Source organism: Dermacentor variabilis, chromosome 6 (assembly GCF_050947875.1).
Source record: "Dermacentor variabilis isolate Ectoservices chromosome 6, ASM5094787v1, whole genome shotgun sequence".
NCBI lineage: Eukaryota > Metazoa > Arthropoda > Arachnida > Ixodida > Ixodidae > Dermacentor > Dermacentor variabilis.
In genome coordinates, this window is record NC_134573.1 from 52,843,890 (window position 1) to 52,861,587 (window position 17,698).

The 17,698-nt window shown below is 43.3% G+C and overlaps 1 long non-coding RNA gene across 1 annotated transcript in view; it reads right to left on the reverse strand.

The window, feature by feature from the left end:
* Positions 1-811: 811 nt before the first annotated feature.
* The window catches only part of LOC142584792 (uncharacterized), a 113,072-nt gene continuing 96,185 nt past the window's right edge, over positions 812-17,698 (reverse strand). The window contains exon 3 of the long non-coding RNA XR_012828936.1: positions 812-1,412. This is a non-coding gene — a long non-coding RNA (uncharacterized LOC142584792). The remainder of the gene's footprint in view (positions 1,413-17,698) is intronic.

A 17,698-nucleotide genomic window follows, 5' to 3' on the forward strand; every position in this document is an offset into this window, starting at 1 on the left:
CGCGGTAAGGTTACCGTTGAGAACTGTATTGTTGTCGAAGGAATAAGCTCTTTAAATAAATTTTTCCGGATGAAGACGTCGCAAAAATATATTAGAGACGACCACCATAAGTATCCAAGCAGAGGGAACAAGGGCGAACAAACGAAAACACTGCAAAAAGCGCCCGGCCACCGCCCGAAATGCAGCAGACGGCCAGCACGAGCCTGTGCGTTGATGTCACCGGCTAATGCTAGCACAGCAGGCCGGAAACCGTGTAAAAATGTGACTTAATAGGCGCTCGCTTTGTACCACGTGTCATCATCGTAAAGCGTTGAACGCATATTCGCCGTAGTGCTCGCCGGGCAGGGGCATCTCGGGAGCCATACCTACCTCCATACTAGCTTGGCAGGTGCGAAGCCGTGTAAAAGGTGACCTAAAGAGCGTTGGGTATGTAGAACGCACCACCATAGTATAGAGCGCAGCACACAAACGGTCTAGAGCTCCCTCGGCAGGCATGGTCGAGTATCCCTTTTCTACCTCTATGCTAGCACAGCAGGCACGACGCAGTGTAAAAAGGCTGCCATTGCGCTCTAGTTTGGCGTAGCGGAGGTGGTACGCTGTCTCGGCTACTCTATGTGCTAGCGCTGTGCCATGCTGTTGCGCATAAACTGCAGCAAAAAGCCTGAAGATGGTTATGCCTCTGTCATGATGGCACGAGGCAAGCATAACGGCTTGCGCAGGAAGCAGTGGCTGGATAGCATTGGCCGAAATAACTTTGTTCCGACAAAGAAAAGCGCTGCTTGCGATGTGAGGCGTCTTTCTTATTGCTCGTAGCAAACCATCTCGCAATGCTGCATTTTGTTTATCTTCCAGCATGCTCATCAGCGTTTTTGTTGTGGCAATTTATACGTTGCATAAACATGCGGTTGTGTCAGTATGCTTAACACTCAGCGGCTGCTCCATCACCTAACACGTCGCCAACTGTTGTTATTCCGTCGGAAACGCAGCACTATAGATTCTGCTTTCCGGTGTGAACAATTATGTGCGAAGATACGGCTTCTCGATCGCACTTTTCGCGATTGTTAGGATCCGTTACCTGTTTTACTGAACATTTGAATAGTGGCTTGTAGAAGAGCTATTATTTCTAGCTTACAACAATACGTGTGTCAGTCAGATAAAATGAATGCAAGCCCTGAAAAAATTAGTCGAAAGTATACCCGTGGCATTGCAGGTGATGAGCGCTAGCTAGTACACATTGCGTTTTTTTGTTAAGCTTTTAGGCCAAAGCCTTTAGATCCGTACCTTATAAGGTCGCATTGGGAAAAGAATATGAACAGAAAGGTCCTGCAGGATGGACGTCCTCCAGGACCTTTATTAAAGTTTGTCCGATTCAATCCAAGGAAAGTCAGAGACGACCCAAAGCATGTGAACCCCTGTAAAAGAGAATGATTAGTCAAGGTAATTAATGATTACTTAGTGATTTAATTAAGCAGGATTATGGATGATAAAGGTGGATTACGATGCATGAATAAGGATTAAGGTTGATCAAGGAGGATTAAGGTGGCTTAAGATAAATTAGGGTTGAAGAAAGTATTAAAACAGATTAGGGTTGATTAAGGTGGATTAGGGTGCCTAGACAAGGCTTAGGGAGCATTAAGGTGGATGCTGGAAGATTAAGGTCGATTTTTTAGTTCTTTATTTCGGACAATCATGTACAGATCTTCCGTGGATGCTGGCGAAAAGGCACATAAATGACTGACAAAGCGCCAGCTACCCACTAGCACAAACACTCAGTGAGAATAATAAGAACAGTCAAAAAACAGCAATTCATAGTTTAGGAAAGTTAACAAAGTTATGGAAACCACATATAACTGCAAGGATACGCAATATGTGTAATATATGAGGATTTCAAGAGTAATTATACAAACACTAGACGATATAATGAGCAACATTGAATGCGTGACAACAACAATTCCCTAAAACAAAGGTGATCATTTGCCTACATAGTCCGTTCCTACTGAAATGATAATAGGTAGGTATGCATAGTTTTTATCAGGGCGTGGTCAGAAGTGCGTTTTTCGATAATGGACAATGAATTAGGGTGTTTAAGAAATCTGGCATTAGGTAATCAAGCTTGTGGGTGCCGTGGTTTGTGCGCAGCTTTTCCTTATTATAAAACGTATGTCGCAATTCGGGGCAGTGTTCTCTCCGAAGGTATTTATTTACGAAACCAGATGGATCAGATGCTCCTTGGTTATTTATTAGAGTAGCTATTTTCTTATTGAATATATTACCGATAGTCAGGATTTGTTGCTTTTTAGATATTTGAGCTGTGTGACAATGGTATAGTTTACCTTCGATAGTACGCAATACTCTTTTTTGGAGCACAAGTAAACTTTCCGTGTTAGTTTTTGTCGTGGTACCCCACATAAGTAGACCGTAATGAATGTGTGAGTGTACCAAAGTGTAGTACAGCTGTTCCTTTAACCACACTGGGATCAAGCCTCGCAATTTACATATAATACCAATCCCTCGCGACACATTTGAACAGACAATATTTGTATGCATAGACCAATCTACGTATTGGTTAAAAAGTATACCAAGTAATTTGTATGATGTAACTCGGTCGATTACTTGTTTACGAAAATTAAGAAAGTTCTCGTCGGGAGCTGGTTTATTACGAGGTCTAAATATAACATATTTGATTTTTTTTAAAGTTTAATTCTAAACTGTTAATTTTAAGCCATTTTGACAGTTCCTGCAGCCAATCGTTAGCCTGATCATGTAATGATTTTAATTCCGTGCCGGAAAAGAAAACGCTGGTGTCGTCTGCATATAATGTTAAATGCGGCGTGTGTGGTACATTTACGATATCATTTACATGAATTAGAAAAAGAAGCGGCCGAAGAATTTACCCCTGAGGGACGCCGCCTGTTATATGCCCCATCCTAGATTTGAAGTCATTAAGGGCAGTGTATTGAACGCGATTTTTAAGATAGCTTTCAACCAGACCTAAAGCTACTCCTCTAATACCATGTTTATACATCTTATCTAATAATATTTCATGCTTTATCGAGTCAAATGCTTTTCGGAAATCAAGGAACAAGCCTAAAGTGAACAGTGTGTGCTCGAAGTTGGCAATAATTTTGTCTCTTGTTTCCTATAGGGCCGCTTCAGTAGATTTTTTTCTTTTTGAGAGCCATACTGCTGCTTAGTTTCTATGTTGTTTTGTTGAAAAAAACTTAGAAAACCTAGAAGAAATGGCCTGTTCAAAGACTTTTGAGAATATCGGCAAGACCGAGATGGGACGGCAACTGCCAACGTCGCCTTTGTCGCCTCCTTTGAAAATTGCTGTCACCCTTGCGAACTTTAGTTTATCAGGAAACGTTCCGGTTCAAAGAATTAAGTTGAATATGTGAGAGAGTGGCCGAACAATGATATGAGAAATCGCTTTTATATGCTGAGGCTTCATTTCGTCTATGCAACATGCACTGTCTTTTTTTTATTTTCTGCAGGTGATCATAAATCTCTAATTCAGTAGCGGGAGCGAGGAATATCGACGACACAGCTCAACACTTATTGTGTGACGTGCAATCAGTGTTGCTTGGGTCGCAGTTCTCAGATATCCCGGCTTTTAAAAAATGTTCATTCAATTTGTCGACAAGTGCTGTACCTGAGTAATGCATACCCTCTATCATGAGTTTCGAAATATCATTGGTCGTTTCTGTCGACATGAGGCTTTTGACACATCTTCAAATTTTTTAGAATTATTGAAAACATTCTTAAACTTGTTTTCATGGTAGATGGCTCGAGCTCGCTTTAAATCAGGATTTAAGTTGTTCCTTAGCTTCTTATATTGGTGTGAATAAGGAATGTTCTTTGCTTCATAAGGGTGGCGCCAACCCATGGTTTTCTGGACTTCTTATGCTTCCTAAATTCAACAAGAGGAAATTCTAAGTCATAAGACCTTTTGAAATTTTCTATAAAGGTATCATATGTCACCACAAGGTTAGTCTCTAGTAGTACAGTGCTCCAGTTCGCTTCCTCAACAACCTGCCGAAAAAATTCAATTTCGTCTCCTGTTATTTTTCTATACAAGATAGGATAACGGTCTTTGAAGCGGTTATGATGGGAACAGTGCGGCGCAAAAAACATAAAAATGGGCAAATGATCACTTATTCCTAATGTTAATACACCAAGATCTTATTGAGCAACAGGGTAATTTGTAAAGCACAGGTCAAGCCAAGTTTCAGTTTATTGGTCACCCTACTAGGTATATCAATGACATGGTAGAGTGTATAAGCGCGACTGGACGAGGACGAAGAAAGAAACAGATACACAGACACAGCGCTTCACTTTCAACTATATATTTTATTTTCGCACGCATCGATAAATATATACCGTGCGAGCGGAAACAAACGTGAAAGCAAAAAAGAACATTGAGTGGTACATTTCATTGAACCGGACACGTGTGCAAGACAAGGGAAAAAAAAGAGAGAAAAAAAACATGTACTACAATCGTCACGAAGACAAACCAAGGAATCGTATCTCCTTTTCCGAAAGTGATACCGAAGGCTTGCTTACGCACTTTTGCTGTAATTTTGCTATCTCGTATGCCTCTACAATCTCCCTCGTCATCCTGCTGTGAGCCTTATACAGAACGCAAGTGCTTTCAAACATGGGCTTGCAGGAACAATCTCGGCAGTGAATACCCAAGTGATCCGAGATTACCTTATTCACATTGTATTGATGCTCCCTTAATCTCTCGTTGATGCATCTGCCGGTTTGACCAATATACGTATTTCCGCATGAAAGTGGGATGGCATAGACAACGTTATGAGTACAGGTTACAAATTGTTTGCGATGCTGGGTAGAACATGAAGGCCTTTTGTTATTTTCTGTGTTAACCTGTTTGCATAGCTTCTGTAGACGCTCAGGGGCAGAGACAACTACGTCTACTCCCGATTTCGCCGCTATTCTTCTGAGATTATGAGAAATGCAATGAATGTATGGTACCACCGCAACTTTCTTTGCTCTAGCATTGGTGCTGCTTGCATTCGACGCGTTTTTGCACGTTTTGCTTAAGCCCTCCGCGACAGAAGTTAGCATGCGCATCGGGTAACCAGAATCTGCCAGGCGCTTGGCCTGCTCTTTGAGACTGGCTTCCATTTTGTGGTCACATGACTTCGTCAAAGAATTGTTGAAACACGATGCCACTACTGCGCGTTTTACAAGTTTTGAATGAGCAGAATGAAATGGTAGGACTGGCTTATTGCCTCTCGGCTGATAACTCCAGCATGTGATTTGTGGATAAAAGTACAATCCCAAGTCATAAGGTAATCAATAAGGTAATCTCGGGTCACTTGGGTATTCACTGCCGAGATTGTTCCTGCAAGCCCATGTTTGAAAGCACTTCCGTTCTGTATAAGGCTCATAGCAGGATGACGAGGGAGATTGTAGAGGCATACGAGATAGCAAAATTACAGCAAAAGTGCGCAAGCAAGCCTTCGGTATCACTTTCGGAAAAGGAGATACGATTCCTTGGTTTGTCTTCGTGACGATTGTAGTACATGTTTTTTTCTCTCTTTTTTTTCCCTTGCCTTGCACACGTGTCCGGTTCAACGAAATGTACCACTCAATGTTCTTTTTTGCTGTCACGTTTGTTTCCGCTCGCACGGTATATATTTATCGATGCGTGCGAAAATAAAATATATAGTTGAAAGTGAAGCGCTGTGTCTGTGTATCTGTTTCTTTCTTCGTCCTCGTCCAGTCGCGCTTATACACTCTACCATGGATTCTAACCAACTAGCTCGCCAGCGTGTTTTAACCAATATCAATGACACTTTGGCAACCAGAAGAATAAAATTTTTCAATAAGATGCTGCTTATTGCTGTCCTCTGAGAGTAAGTTGATGTTAAGGTCGCCGGTAACAATGACGGGGAGGCCAATAGATAGCAGGTAATGCACACTCTGTTAAAGGTATGCAAGGAACTCTTTAACATTACCAGAAGGAGGTCTGTAAAGTACAAGTAACATTGAATTGGTGCATTTTATCCGTAGGCTTTCATAGTGACGACCTACAAGCGAGTATTCGGATATTACTTCATACTGAACATTATTTTGCACTTATATTGCAACGCCCCCTCCTCTCTTGCCACTTCGTGACACAGAAGCACACGTGCAACCAGCAAAATGCACATTAGCAGATTTATCGGAGAGCCACGTTTCAGTGAAACACAAGAGTTCAAACTGATGATTCAGGTCATCCAGGAATGTATCAATCGACTCAGTTTTATTCGTTAAACTGTGCGCATTAATATTGAACCTTGGAAAGCTGCCTTCCATCTCGCGATACATTTAGGTGTCGAAAAGCAGTTGCATCATAATATCCACATGTTTGATGATATGACGCCATAGATTAGTGCGTCATAACAGCGATAGACGAAGAAAAGGCCATCAAATACCTTATCATATAACCCAGTCCCGGTTTTTAGAGCTACGCCGCACGAACATTTTGCTGTCTTTGATCCACGCGAACTGAAAATTTATCTCACGTGCCTTTGATTTCATTTCCCAAAACAGTTTTTTGCTCTGGACCGTCAGATTTTCGTTGAAGTAAACCTTTGATTCTAGTTTCCTCAGGTCTCTTTTCCTATTCAGCCAAGTATCTCGAGTTAGGCGGGATGAAAAGCGCAGCAATACGGGGGCGGGTTTATTAGAATCTTCTTTAGCAGGAAGTCGGTGAACGGCTTCGATATCAGCTGCCGAAAGCTGTGGAAGCTCTAGGTGTTTAGCAAGTTCGTTTAGCTTCTCGAGAAGATTTTCGTTCGTTTGCCTATGAATTCCATGTACTTCCATGTTTATTCTTCGGCTATACTGATCGAGTTCATTAACGTCTTGTCTAAGCTTGCTTATCTCTTCTTCTTTGGCTTCCACCTCAAGTTTTTCAACCCGCTTTCAGAGGCCGGATATGTCGTGTGCTTGCTGCTTCATCTGGGTTAGTACTTCACCATACTTTTCTGACATTTTGCACACTGATCTTTAATGTAGTTCACAACGTCGACCATTCCCTCAAGAGCGTCAACTTTGGCTTTGATCTTCAGTAGCTCGGAAAGCTTCTAATTTATGTCCGGTATATCTTTGCAAGATATCCCTGAGGCTCTGAGCCTTCTACTGAAGCGTTTCGGTTGATGCGACCTTTCGCGGTTTTACATGTCGCACATTTCCATAAGCTTTTTGCTTGCTCACTTGTTTTTGTAATTGCTTTCTGTTACTCCAGAGCACGCTCCGGCATGGTAATTGTAATTGCAGTCACAGAAAGTCATATAAAGTTTATCCCTAGAGATGCACTTGTGTCAAGTAATACATGCATCAGCCATTAGTGGGGCTCAGCAACAGAGGCAACCGTACGATATGCTGTATTTAAAACAAGGACAATACAGCACAAACCTGCAAAGGTGGAAGACACTTTTTCTTTTAGATGCTTGCCGACGAAACCAAGCGGTGCCACTGCTGCTGAGCTTGTAGATTAAGGTGGTTTAGGGTTGATAATCAAGGATTAAGACCGATTATATCGGATTAGAATATATTAAAGTGAATTATGGTGTATTAGGCAGGATTAAGGTGGATTACGGTGCATGAATACGAATAAGGTGTATGAAGGAACGTTAGGGTGGATTAAGGTGAATTAGGGTTAATGAATGAGGATTAAGCCATATTAGGGTGGATTAAGGATGATTAATGGGCATTAACAAGGATTAGGGAGGATTAAGGTGTCGAATGAGGATTAAGGTTGTAAAGCCTACTGTATTTAACCTTCATCCACCTTTACCGGCTTTCTTTCTCTTTAATGTACCTTAACCTATCTTAATTCACTATAATCTACCTTCATACTCTTTCATCGACCTTAATCCATCCTAAACCTCCTTTCTGCAAATTATTCCGCTCTAATCCTCATTCATTCACTTTATTAAATCCTAATAAACTATAACTCTTAATGCGCCCTAATCGACCTTGATCAGCTTTAATCAACGCTAATCCTCCTTCATGCACCTTAATACACCTTCATCCACCGTAATCCACATAACAATTACCGAAACCTGAGCTAGTTAGTAAGGATTCATAATGCAAAAAAGTGGTGAGACATGCATACACGGCCACAAGAGAAGTGAAGAAGCGGTGTTCGCGTTGTCCACTTGTCTGGTATTCGAGTCTGCACGCCTTACCCCTTTTTTGCTTAATCCACCCTAATATTCCCTACTTCACGTTAATCCTCAATTATGCACCCTAATACTTCTTCATTTGCTTTAATTCACTATAATCCTCCAGAATGCACTTTAATCCACCTTCATTCACCGTAATCTACCTTAATATACTTTAATCCACCTGAATTCTCCTTAATACACGTTAATCCTTCTTAATACACCCTAACTCTTCTTAATCCAATCTCTAATCAATAATTACTTTGCTAATCAGTAATCATCTCTTATACACGGCTGCACATACTTTGGCTCACTTCCGGCCTTCCTTCGGTAACGTGATACTTTCTGTAGCTCAAAACACAACCTTGAAAAAGGGATCGAAGGCTTTCGCTTAAGAAGCCATACACAAAGGGATGGGCCACAAGCAACTATAGATCATACGCACAAAGTAAAGCATCTCATAATGAGGCAGAAAATTTGTCTGGAGTATAGGCGTCACCTCAGAGCTCCTTTTGCATCATTATACACCTTTCATATGGCTGTAACAAAAAGCCAGCATCCTCATAAACATTGCCTCCAGCATTATCCATGCTGTTACCAGCATTTCTCAACATTTTCAACACCACTGGGGCGCGCAACTGGCCAAAAATATCACGCCTCCATAGAAAGCTGTGGTCCATCCGCGGGAACCCAGGAGAAAAAGCGCGCCGTGTGCATCCGGTGGGCGAGGAGAATCGAACAGGAAAGCACCGCGAGGAGAATGTTGCTACTTGCAAATTATCAAGGGGATTTAGCAAACATGGCTGTACGGAGCCTATAGGTTCGGAGAGCTAAGCAGCATTGAGGAGAATCCCTCCATACGATCCCGTAAGCGGCGCTGCAGCTGTGGTAGCGATGGTCGCCATGTAGAAAGGACGAAGGCATGGTGAAAGGAAATAACAGCAGGGAGCACACCACTACGCGACCCAAGCCGAAAGCTGCTGGGCCAGTGGTGGCCCAGCACGCGATTCCACTCTAAAGTGCGCGGTTGGTTTTAGATTTCCGTTTTGTAGGAAGAGCCACGACAGGGCAGCTGAACAAGCGCACACAGAACAAAAACTACTCGCATAGCTACTGAGAACCAAATGTCTCAGGAAAACTCAATTCTTGCTCCATAATTTCGACGCAAGACGTCACGTGTTGGGCCACCACTGTGGCGTTATGGAGCCAAGCGGGCGGCGGCGCCGGAGATCGGTGCGTTGTTAAGGCTACGGCACAGGGGCTGTTAAATGAAGGTCAAATTGCAGGCGACGGCGAAACTCGGCTCGACGCGGTTAGTAAAGCTTTCGCTTTAAAATCATGAGTCATTCCACTCTGTGAAAGTAATGACCAGTCAAGTTGTGTAGCACACGACGAAAAAGGTGACACAGAGTATTGAACAAAGGTACGGACGCATTTATTGTCTCACTTGGTGGTCTTTGTGACGAAAACTATGCAGACAAATTTTTATACGTTCACGTTCATACATGTTATACATTTGTCATACACATTCATTATACACGTTCGTGTTTTCATTTCGCGATATATTGATACAAAGAATTTGCAACCAAAATCATCCTTCTGACGGGCAGTGCCTATGTGTACGACGTCTTTCTGTGTCCTCCTCCTTCCGTGAACCATAAGCCTCATCAGTAACGTCAGTGCCTGCGCAAAGGTAGGGGCAGTATAGAAACGCTGGCATGATGAGTGCCACCTCAGCCAGCTGTCGCAGACGACGACGAAGGCGCGAGCAGTGGCCCGAGGGCGAGGGGCAGTTTGGAACGCCGGAATGATAAGAGGCAATGGAGCCAGCTATCGAAGAATACGATTACGAACGCGCAAGCAGTCCGTGTGGTTTTATTGAGAAAGCAATACGCCAGGCCTAACCGGCTAGGCGTACGCCAGGCCCAACTACTCGTCGCGTATGCCGTGGGCAAGCGCCGACGAGCAAGCTGCGAAAAAAAACCACTATGAACGTGACAGTGTGGCACGAGTCTTTGCTAATGTTGATAATTTTTGATCGGCCACATGAAAATTTCACGGAAACCTAGCCATAAACAGCTTAGCTGTAAAAAATTACCGACGATTACGTTACTTCCTAATGCGAAGTTTGAGCGCAGCAAATAAGCTGTTTCACCTTTTCGATAGATTGAGGCAAAGAAATCGAGCAACACATGTATGCGCTATCACAGAATTTTTTTTTTTCACACGTATTCCTTTAACAAAGACTCCACTAACAGTTCTTGACAGTCATGAAGGAAGCTTTGTGGTCGGAGAAATAGACTGATATATGTTCGACTTGGTACACCAATGCTTGATTCTCAAAGACGAGATCTATACAAGTGCCTCGCGAGGTTCTCACAGCCGTGGGACGCGTTACGAGCGAGAGGAACGGGATGTTCTCCCGCATAAGTGTTAGGAAATTGCTGTTTGTCTTTATGTCAAGCCGCCACCGATCTGGCTCTCTGATTGCCACCGCACAGGGCGAACGGCAGCGGCAATTTCGGCTCGGGCGGTGCACATATACAGATCCGCCGCCACCGATCTGGCTCTCTGATTGCCACCGCACAGGGGTTGCATTGGAGGAGGAGCGAAGAAAGGAATTAAGTTCGAGCCGGCGCTTTGACAACCGGAGACTCGCAGGAAGAGGGGGGAGGGGGGCGGCGTGTACACCCAGCGGCAAACGATGGGGGCAGAAGCGCGCGCAGCAAGCGGACCACACGATAAAGGGAGGAGGGAAGAGATAGCAGCGACTGACTGATGCAACTGAAGAGCACCCTATCCGCCACACAAGAACAGGGGAGGGGGGGGGGACCCTTTCCTCCTCTTTCTGCATGGCGGCGACGGTGTTCTATGCAGTCACGTTATCTTGACTCTCTAGCGGCGACAGCGGCATCCAGCGGTATCAGTCGGTCGCTGCTAGCGCTGGGGGGATGAAAGGGGGGCGGAGCTGGTTACGAGGCCGACGACAACGCCGACGACAGCGCCGACGACGACGCGAAACCCAGGAACGGACGCCAAAGAGCTGCGCTCTAAAATAAGGTTGCGATAATTCCATTCTCTGCTGCTTAATTGAACATACCACACCGCACTTGATAGTATCCACTTAAAGTGAATTTCCAGGATGACACCAATTTCTAGATATAATTTCCCGAAATGTCGCGCCAAATACAAGCACATTCCTTCTACGTTTGTGCTTAATTCGTAAATGAGTATTTAGTTAAAACGTAATTGGAACAGTGCCTTTTTGCAGCGATTTGAATGGTGCACATGTAGAAACTGGCATCATTATAGAAATGCATTCCTAGTGGACACGCCCTGCTAACTTTAAGTGGCTACTATCTTAAATGGTCACATTTGCCGTAGCGCAATGAATTAAAAAGGTAATCAGTGAATTTTCATAATTCAATGAATATATGTTTCGATATCTCCTGCATGTTTACTTCTCTGAATAATACAGCTCAAGGAATAGAATCCGAAACAGGCAGTTATGAAAATATCGTAAAACTTCAAAATCATCACCCTGCTTTCTGGCTGTATGGTGCAAAGGTCTTAGACAAAGTGCAGTGTTTTTTACGCCCTGAACATGGCAGTCGGCTATCGCGGAAAATCGCGTAGCTTCCCAGATCATCAGCGAGTGGCCTGCGTTATTCCAACTCATAGACCTTGACCGCTGGCTATGCACTGCGAATAATTCGGTGCATTGCTAGACGGTCCAAATTCACGTAAGTGCAAAAAATGCTGCCAGGTTACAAACAGTGTCACCGCGCCGCGCTGCACTCTAATCAGCGCAGAATTACCAATAAACCTATGGGGTACCGAAAAGAAATGAATATATTTATTTCACGAAAGGCTTTCTTTCTTAAAAAGCTTTTCATGCATGTTTTTTGAGAGATTTTACATGCGTGTCTTATAGCGAAATTTAGGGAAATAATTGATTAGTGGCCCAAGCTGTTGATGACGATGTTCTAGGGTGCGTTTTTTTTTGTTTGGCTGAGCGATGTATTTGTAAGCAATTAGCGCCAATTTATTTCAAAGGTACTAATTTTTACCACTTCTCTTCATATCTACGTGGCCCTGATCTATAAATATGCTTCCAACAGGCTGCAAAGTGCAGCTCACTTTCAAACGCAACAAGTTTAATGCAAATAAGCTTTAAGTTTGTGTGATGAGAACTTGTTCGTACTGTTATGTACTTGAATTGAAATCCGAGTTGTGTTTCTGCCAAACCTTTGTGTTAAGTTTAGATGGAACATTTTTTTTGTAATAACAGACGTGGTTTCAGTAGAAAAGCCACGAAAGGAAATTCAGGCATTCGGCAATCATGAAAATACAATTAAGTGTGCACGCGCTATGCCACATGTGCTCTTGTGCTCTCTGGTAGGCTGCATAAAGGAATCGTGAATATTCTTCTGCTGCGTTGTAATTTAAAGAAAGGTGGTCGTATTTCAGTTTCCATAAAGAATGCCTCGGAGAAGCATTGAGGCATACTTAGACATTGTTCATATTAGAGACATGCCTTAAAAAACAGCATGCCGTGAACTCGCTTCCAATGCCTGGAATAGAAACTTTGGAGACGCTATCACCATCATCATCACCCCCATCACCATCCCCTTGCCGCTGTCGTCAGACGCACACTCTTTTTGAACACCCTATCCAACAGATTCCGAAGTCAATATGCATTTTTCGGCGCCTCAACACCGGGTATCGCCATTTCTGGATGCCGCCGTAACGACACCTACGTTCAGCGACTGGGGAAATGCCCCTTGAAAGACCATGCCGCTGCCTTTCAGTCACCCCATACATTCCACAGCAGACTTCTCGTCGCCATCTTAACTACTTCAAAATTACTCGACGTATTGCTGCTGTGCTACTCGTCACTCTTTCAACTCATTTTTTGGGGTTACTCGCGCACTGACCGCCTGACCGGCTCTTCTAATGCCACACGATCATGTCACCAACGACACCGCTAAATGCTTTATAACCTCTCGCCACCCCAACGCGCTCCCAGGTCCCCTTCTTTCTTAAAAATTTTTTCTCTTTCTTGTTCTTTCTTGTTCTTTCTCGCTTTTTTTGTCTTGGTGTCACCATGTTTTTTTCACTGCTCTTCCTTCATTTCTTTTCTCCCCGTGTTCCCACTCTCCCGCTCTTGTCCCCTCGTCTTGGGAACGAAGCTCACAGACTTTGAACTACAGCGCTTGTTACCTCAGAAGTCTCTCCCTTTAAAACAAGCCTACAGCGTCAACACCCGTACGTGACATCACTGCACTAACCCTTTAAAACTAACATCCCGCGGATGACGAGGCCGCCTTTGACGAAGATAGGTCGTCTTATCAAAGCGTTGGCCAGCCTTTCTGAGGCACCTCATTCCTGTTTGCAAAATTGATACCACACTTCCGTAAGTCACATCCGTCAGTCAGTCTAAAAAAAAAAACATTTGCCCTCCTGGTAGCGGAATGCATAACACTGAACAATGCTGGATAACCTTCGACCTTGAGGAATGCTTTGGATTACGTCGATTCCCAGGAGGCATGAAATTTATGTCACGTTCTGGGCAGTTGTTTACTTTTACCTATATTCTCCACTAAATAGAGCTTAGCATGTCAAACTATATATTGCATCAAAAGAAAAGTAGCTGAGGCAATATTCAACTGCGATATATATTGCTGTACATATAGTTGCCTCATTGCGAAGAAAAAGGTATGCTTTGTCTAGTTTCAAAAACTACGAGGATGCATTTTAATGCACTTCCTCATTGCGAGGATAAGAAATAGTATGCCGAATCGAGCACTGAAGCTAGAGGCGTTTTTTCCAACTGTCGAAAACTCATGATTGGTGGTTTCCATTGAAGGAAATTAGATGCAAAGATCTTTAACTATCCGAAAGAGCACGGTGCAGATGGTAAGTAAGTATTAGAGCTGTGATGCAATTAATCATTTTTCATTGTGATAGCCTCCATCAAAGTGATCGTATTCCATACTTATTTTGTTATCGAAAATTAGGGTGGCCTGCTCAGATAACCGAATAGCTCAGTGACACCGCACAGTAATGCGCCATATCAACCAAACAAATGTGCGATTCTCCAGGCGATGGCATTCTCCAGGCTATGACATTGTCTTTTCTCTTTTTTCAGATAGCAAAAATCTACGAGATGTTGCAGCAAAAGAATCTCAACATCAGCCTCGGCTGGGTTTTGAATGTTACCCACAACATGGCTCCCACAGAGTGCGGTGGAGATTTCTTTCGCATAAAAGCGGCTCGGGAAGCTATCAGTGAATCATAAAATAAATGTAATTTTCGTGTTCCGTTGCTCGCTATCACGGCCACCGGATTCATGCATCATCTCTATGGCTCCTGGCCAATCAGGCATGGGCCAAATGCCGACGCGCAGCGCTTGTGAACTCTGCATAGATTGTATTGTTGGGTGGCTTCACATAGCCTGTGATTTAATGCAGCCCATAATCTCGCCGCCCTAAACAGACGCGCCACAGACGACTTGAAATCACGAAAAGGCACTCAAAAAGGGTGTCATGACCAGGACTTCTTCTGAGTGCTAATAAAAACCGGATGAGCTGACGTGGAGCGTCTACATTATTCATTGAACTGACAACATAGTTGTACGTCAGTCCTATGACGTATTTATTGTTGCATGATTAAATTTCATAAATATTCCTTGATGCATTGCTTGTTGCGACGAATACAATAGTCAGAATGCTGCGTTATTCCATGTATTAGGCTACACACAAGAGCTGCAAGTGAGACTCAGCAAAATTGAGCGGGGTTCCCAGCCAAATAGCATCAGCTACCACCCCATCGGAAGAATGGGGCCCGTATTCTCACCGCATTTTATTATGAAAAGTTGGCTACAGAGACGTAGTAAACGCACTTCCATGTGTGCTACTTGATAATCTCTCCCCTACCTGCTGATTCTGTGATAAGGAATGCCATTATTTCTTTTTCTTTTACGGCTACCGGTGAATGCAGGTCTCAGCAGTTTAATTGCTAGCTAATCCAGTGGACACCCAATATTATTCCTTCTCAATTATTTCCAGATTCCAACACGCGTAACTACTAGAGTAAGTACTCTGTAATGGTAATAAAGCTTCTGCAAATACGGTGTTTCGTTAAATTTATAGCACATTGTCTGCGTGCGCAAAGTCATGAAAGTTATCATTGTGGGAAAAGTTGACGCTATTCAGGTTATCAACTTTACAATGGTCATCGGTGAAGATATTTCAGTGGCTTTTGCGTGAGATTGCATGGTGCCCCGAAGTATTTGTTTCAACTTCACGAATCCGCTACCTTCGAGCACCAACTTCTCAAACAATGATAGTTAGACCTAATCGTGACAAAAATCCGCGGTAGAAAGGTTCGGTAAAACGCGGAAACCCTCATAGGAGGCTCGCCATTAAAATGTTTTCGACAGTAATTACCATCATTATGACCAGAGAGAAAACAGACTGACGGGCGATTTCGATTTTGCAGTCGACGAGCCAGCTAACATAGTACTAGCCCATTGACTTCAGCGAAAGAGGTGTAAAAGTCTCATTAAAGTTAATTATAACCTGAAACATACCGCCGGGGAAATGTTAGTGAACGGGTCTTTCGAAATGCTCTTGATTATTTCAATGCCGCCTAATTTGTTTTACACGCTCGTTTACCCGGATCACCCGATTATCTTGGCAGTCTTGCTGTTTTTCTTGTATACGAAAAGTGTTTGGGGACTGTTTATACAGTTTCTTTATTGTTCACACAAATGAAAGCATAAAGTTGTATGAAACAAATTATTGTTGCTAACCGTGCGGCATTACCCGTGTTGCTTGTTTCTTTTTGCCATGTTCGCGGTTTCGTAGGGCTCTAAGGCCCCTTCAAGAGCCTTTCGACAACATCTAGGGATTTCCTCCATCACCTCGCCCTTTTTCAAACACGCAAGTTAAGCCTTTTTTAGCGCCTCTAATACCTGGCAAGTGCTACCCTCTGGAATTAGAGATACCATATACTCAGTACGCGGTATTTCTTGATATAATAGAGAATTTACATGATAATGCGAGCAGATAGATCTCTTGATTAACTTATTCTATCGAAGCGTGATGAAAATTTGTGTCGTTGATACTTTGTTTTAACCACGAAGCGGGCAAGGGCAATAGCTACTAAGATGGCATTTAGTAGGCGACATCTGCAAGCACTACACAGCCTCATGCGATCCCACCGGCAACACGTTAGATTTGCCAGACCTCTGAGCTATTTGCAGTTTATTTTTCTCATACAGCCCGTGTCGAGTCAAAGAAACAAGTAAAGCCTCTGGGCCATTTTTTCCCTTTAGTTTTCTTTTTGCGAAAAGGCAAGCATAGCTGCAGCAGATGCTGTTGAAATAAACGCCAAACCACTTCTGCCTGTACTTCCAAAGCGCTACCCCTACTTCCTGAGTAATCTCGAAAGGATTGAAGACTGGAGAGCACCACTTTCTTTCTTTTCACGCCATTTTCAACGAAAACCCAACCACGTATTGCAGCCCAGAAACCATTACGTAGTAGCATATCATCGCCATACTTATCGCCATACGTCACAGACAACAAGACACAAACCGCTGCACTACCATCGAAGAACCGACACACACATTTTCAAGCATGCAAGAATGATGTATTACGCAGCTTGGTTTTTTTCGCCTTTTCATCTTTATTTCTAACTTATGTTACATGCTACTTTTGCTGAGTGATTCCAATGATACTGCTATTGACTTACTCTGATCGCACAAGCACAATAGCTTGTGTCTGAGCTTAAGTCAGTACTGCTGCTTCAGCGCCACATGATTTTCCTTCGCGGGTGCAATGGATAATTCTGCTTTCGATATATGTCTGGTTTGTAAAGCAATCACATCTAACAGATGGTTCGTGCGTTCTCTATTCAGAATGCGGGTATGTTTATCATTTGGGCGCCTGTTCTGGTACGAACACCACTACCTACAAAGCAATGTCAGACATTGCTCAAACAGCTGATGTCAAACGTGTAATTTCCGCTGCTCGAAGCGCCCAAAAGTAACAAAGCAGGTACACAACGAGCAGTCGTTCACTGAAAAGATGCTAATAGAAATCTACAAAAAGCTTTTTGAACTGCCAGATATCAAAAAGAAACTAGATTTAAATTATGGGATTTTACATGCCAGAACCACTTTCTGATTATAAGGCACGCCGTAGTGGAGGACTCCGGAAGTTTCCCCAACCTGGGGTTCTTTAACGTGCACCTATATCTAAATACACCGGTGTTTTCGCCTCCGCCGAAATGCGGCCACCGTTGCCAGGATTCGATCCCGCGCCCTCGTGCTAAACAGCCCAACACCATATCCACTGAGCAACCATTGCGTGTAAGCTAGATCTCCATTTCCAGGTAAAAGGAACTGTGGAAAGTATGAAAAAGACTGTCCAGCATTTTTGAGATTAGTGTGATCAAGAACTAGTAAAAATGAAGCTTCAGTCAATTTAGATTGCTACCTTAAAGAAAAT